The sequence below is a fragment of the Dipodomys spectabilis genome, unplaced genomic scaffold (genome assembly GCF_019054845.1).
Source record: "Dipodomys spectabilis isolate Male_0828 unplaced genomic scaffold, ASM1905484v1 ptg000002l, whole genome shotgun sequence".
Classification (NCBI taxonomy): domain Eukaryota; kingdom Metazoa; phylum Chordata; class Mammalia; order Rodentia; family Heteromyidae; genus Dipodomys; species Dipodomys spectabilis.
Genome location: NW_024870679.1, coordinates 2,568,381 through 2,572,975, shown reverse-complemented (window position 1 = coordinate 2,572,975; position 4,595 = coordinate 2,568,381). Strand labels below are relative to the sequence as shown.

Sequence of the window (4,595 nt, the reverse complement as noted above, 5' to 3'; positions counted from 1 at the left end):
ACAGTGTGAATGGCAATTGAGGGCCACAGTGGTAATGGCTGTCGGCTTAACGCAAAAGAGCAGTGGTTTGAGAGCCAGATTTGGAGAGCAGATTTTGTGAAGAACCCAGGATTCTGCTGCCTCTCAGGATTTGGTTCTAATTTTGGTTTTGGGCTGTCCTCAATGCTCCCACCTCTCATGCAATCAAATTCTATTTGGGGGTTTATTGTGGAGGAAGCCAGCAAATCAGACATCCAGAGAGAGAAGTCCATATCTATCTATCTATCTATCTATCTATCTATCTATCTATCTATCTATCTATCTATCTATCTATCTATCTATCTATCTATCTATATCTATCTATATCTATCTATCTATATCTATCTATATCTATCTATCTATATCTATCTATCTATCTCTATTTATCTGTCTATCTATCTTTATTGAAACAAAACTGAACTCAAAATTATCTGGGTTTTATAAGCATGTTTATCGTCACTCCTAGACACTGACAAGAGTTCAGCAGTATGCTCAGCTCTGCCTCCTGGAAATGGATTGCTCACTGATGGTTAGTTTGCTTTTCTCACTGGTGAAGGTAAATCTCTGCATCTCTTTTATCTCTCAGATCTTTATACGGATCTCAGTTAACCTCTCAACTAGTATCTCTGACCACAGAGTATCCTGGATTTGCTGAGCTAAACAAATTCATTCATTCCCAATTCCACCTTTGGGATCAAAGGTTCACATAAAGAGCAGGAATGAAAGAAACAGCGCTTTATCCTATTTGGGGGTCGCCATTGCTTAAAGGATGCTACACCCTGTGAACTCTCCCATCTTCCCCCTTCTGAGGCTCTACTCTGATCACTGGTACCTTCCCAGGATTCCCAGGGCTGGTGTGAGGATGAAAGAAGGACACACAAGCATAAGAAGCGGCAGTATTGTGACACTCACTGATATTGATCAGCAGGAGGGAGCTGTAAGGATAGCACATTCTCCTCCTTGCTCTGTGGACTTCTCTTTCACACTTGAGCTGAGTCCTGTATGATTGTGCTGGGTGACCTGGGAACCCAGCTTGTGTTCTTAGAGCCTCCTTTGCTGCTAGGGGGCCTGAGACCCTTATGAGGGAGGACAAAAGAAGGGGTAAGCATGAAGGATGCCACGTGGCAGGACTGCCTATCCTCATCTGTTCCTGGAGATGAGTGAGTCCTGTAGGACTGATTCTCTCATCCCATGTCTCTAGGTGTTCTGGTCTCTTCAGTTTGTAGGCATCCAATGGGTCAGGCTCCCTGGATCCCCTACCTGCTTATTGAAATGTCTGATGGTCCTCATCTTACTTAGTGTCAAAAAAAACCTTATATCCTTATAGGCATGAACACGTGGCCTAATGATAGTCAGTGTCTTGAGATGGATAGAATTCTCAGATTCTTTGAGTTACTGTAATAAGGCAGGTTGAAGATAGGTATGTTCCGAGGAGCTTGAGTGATATATGTTTTCTCTCTCTATGTGCCAAATTATTGTCAAATACTTATTTTTCATTCTAAAATTCTTCCTCTGCAAGGGCCTTGGGATTCCTTCTCTGATTAGGACATAATCTAAATACTTATTCTGGCCTCTCTCTCTCTCTCTCTCTCTCTCTCTCTCTCTCTCTCTCCTTCTGATGATACTTAAAAAGCACTTTGCCTTAGAACTGGAGTTATAGCAAGGTATTAAGTCTAGTCTGGACTTTCCCTACTAAATTTTTCCATGTATGGGTTTTAGATATCCATTTAAAAATATCCACGTGTGCCCAGGTGTGGGAGACTTACAACTGTAATTCTTAGCTACTCAGGAGGTTGAGATCTAAGGATATCTCACTTTGGGGTGATTATTTAGAGATAAGACTCTCACAGACTTTCCTGCCCTGGCTGGCTTTGAACCCTGATCCTCAGATCTCGATCTCCTAAGCAGCTAGGATTATAGGTGTGAGTCACCAGTGCCTGGTATAGACAGGTGGATTTTTAAAGACAGTGAAGGATGGATAGATTAAGGCCTGAGGCTGTGCAGGGTTGGGAAGCTGTTCTGCAATCCAAGGGGGTTGGGGGATAATAAGGCTCTGATAGAAGTAAATATCCCTGAAAATGGAAAGAAAAGTCTTGGCTTGAGAGGCCTCTAGACAATAGAAAGGCTCCCACTCTCCTGTTGGTTTCACAAGTCCTAAGTACATTTTCCCATACATCTTTTAGCAGTGTAAGCTTCCGTAATGACAGTTGACTCTGCCAACCCAAGGCTAAACCAGTGAACAAGTGCCTGTGTTTGACAAGCCCAGTCGACCCAGATCTGGTTTGCCTGGAATGAGCGCCCAAAACACGAGTAGTCTCTGCAGTGTGCAAAACAAAGCCACCCCCAGCTCACATGTGTGTCTGTGATTCCTGAACATTCGGGAAGAAGATGAAAACAGCTCCCAGTGTTGGTTTTTAAGAAAATGTCAGATCCAAAACATTCAACCATATTCTCTCTGACTCAACATGCTTGTAGCTTTCCATGAGGCACCTTGAGAAATAATATCATCCTTTCAGCTAAGATATCTCTGATGGCCAATAAAAGGAATGCAAGATTGGATCCAAATAGACTAGGATTTGTAATAATTGTGTGACCTTAGGTAAATTACTTAATTTCATAGTATCTTTGCTTGTAAAATACAAGTGTTTATCATTGTACAAGTCAGTTGCAAGAATTCTAGAATATATTGCACATATATATGTATGTATCCTTAAACAATACACCCTAACACATGTGTACCCCCCAAACCAAATAGACAAAATTCATAATGAAATACCATCTCATATGCATTAGAGTAATTCTTGGCAGGAAGATGAAATGTATCTCAAGTATTGATGTGGATATGGAATAAAACCTCTTATACACTGTTGGTGGAAATATAAATTGTATAGCCAAATGGAAAATAACATGGAGATTCTTCACCAAATTAGAAATAGAATTTTCCTTATGTCCAGTAATCTCACTATTGGATATATATCCAAAGGAAATGAAACCAGTATATCAAGCAGCTATCTGTATTCTTGTTTATTTCAACTATTCATGAATTTCAATATATGTACAAGACTTAATGTATATTGAAATATTATTTAGATTTTGAAAGGAAAGAAATTCTGTCAATTTTGATAGGATGAGAGACCCTGAAGGACAGTATGCTAAATGAAATAAGCCAGACACTGAAAGGCAAATAAATACCAGATTATCTCCCTTATTGTGAAATCCAAAATAGTCAAAATCTTAGAAACAGTAAGTATAATTGCCACCAACAGGGGAGAAAAAAATCTGGGGTGATGGTGGTCAAGAGGTTCAGAATTTCAGTCTTGCAAGATAAATAAGTTCCAGAGATTAATTCACAGCAAGTTCCTTCTTATATGCAGGGGATGCGTTCTAAGATGCTTTATATAGGCCGAAAACTGCATATAGCAATGAATTCTATGTATATTATATCTCTAACCTTTTTTCCTACACAGTCACATTTGTGATTGGTTTAATTTATAAGCTAGACCCAGAAATTCAAGCGTGCACAACAAAATAGAATGATTGTAACAATAGACTATAATAACAGTTTTGTGAATGTAGCCTTCCTTTTCCTTCTCTCTTAGTTCCTCTCCTTCCCTCCTCTGACTCTCTTTTTTCTCCCCTCCTGACCCAGTGGCATTTGAGGATAGAACCAGCAAAGGAGAAATCACCAGCCCCAAAGACATGACACCAAGAAGGCTTGAGCCCTTCTCTTCTGCTTCCATACATATCAAAAAAACAGGCCTATTTATCTGTCCCACCAAGAAATGGAAGGTCACTTAGTTGGGGTTTTTTGTTTGTTTGTTTTTTTCTTTCTTTTTCTTTTTTTTTTTGGTCAATCTTGGGGCTTGAACTCAGGGCCTGGGCGCTGTCCCTAAGCTCTTTTGCTCAAGGCTAGCACTCTACCACTTTGCACCACAGTGCTACTTCTGGTTTTAAGGTGGTTAATTGGAGATAAGAGTCTTATGGACTTTTTTGCCCAGGCTGGCTTTGAACTTCAGATCTCAGACTCCTGGCTAGTATTATAGACATGAACCACTTGTGTCTAGCCACTTAGTACTTTTGATTTGTTGTTGACCTTGGGTAGCTTAAACCATGGATTGGGATAGAGAGGGACCATGGTAGTTACTACTATGGTTACTGACCACTGATGAGTTTATACCAAAGTCCTACTGGAAGGTGAAACCTGGTTGGAATAAGTGGGTAACTAGGAGCAACATGTATCTGTGACTTAGCACAATGGAAGTGTTTGTTGTTTTTTTCACATCACAATTAGAGATGACTTAGTACCTATCTCCATTTTGTAGCTATGCCATCTGGCAAGGAGACCTTCAAGCCCACAGCGGAAGGGAAGAAAGACACTAACAAGGCTCTAGTTCTTATCTACCTCAGTCTGGAAGTAACCTATTCAACTTCCATTTGTATTTCCTTACTGTCTTATGTTCCCAAACCTTTTGTACCTAGTCCAGCATGGACAAGGTAGAGGAACTCTAGCCCTATTTTCACATGCTGGCTAAGACCAATTAGCTAATTAGTAACTTAATTAGAATTAGAAATCAGAT

General features: G+C 40.2%; 1 non-coding gene across 1 annotated transcript; it reads right to left on the bottom strand.

Annotated features, from left to right (window-relative positions):
* Positions 1–3,656: 3,656 nt before the first annotated feature.
* LOC122112779 lies at positions 3,657–3,807 on the bottom strand. The gene has a single exon (XR_006148265.1). It is a non-coding gene; the product is annotated as a small nucleolar RNA SNORA57 (small nucleolar RNA).
* Between the last annotated feature and the right edge of the window lie 788 nt (positions 3,808–4,595).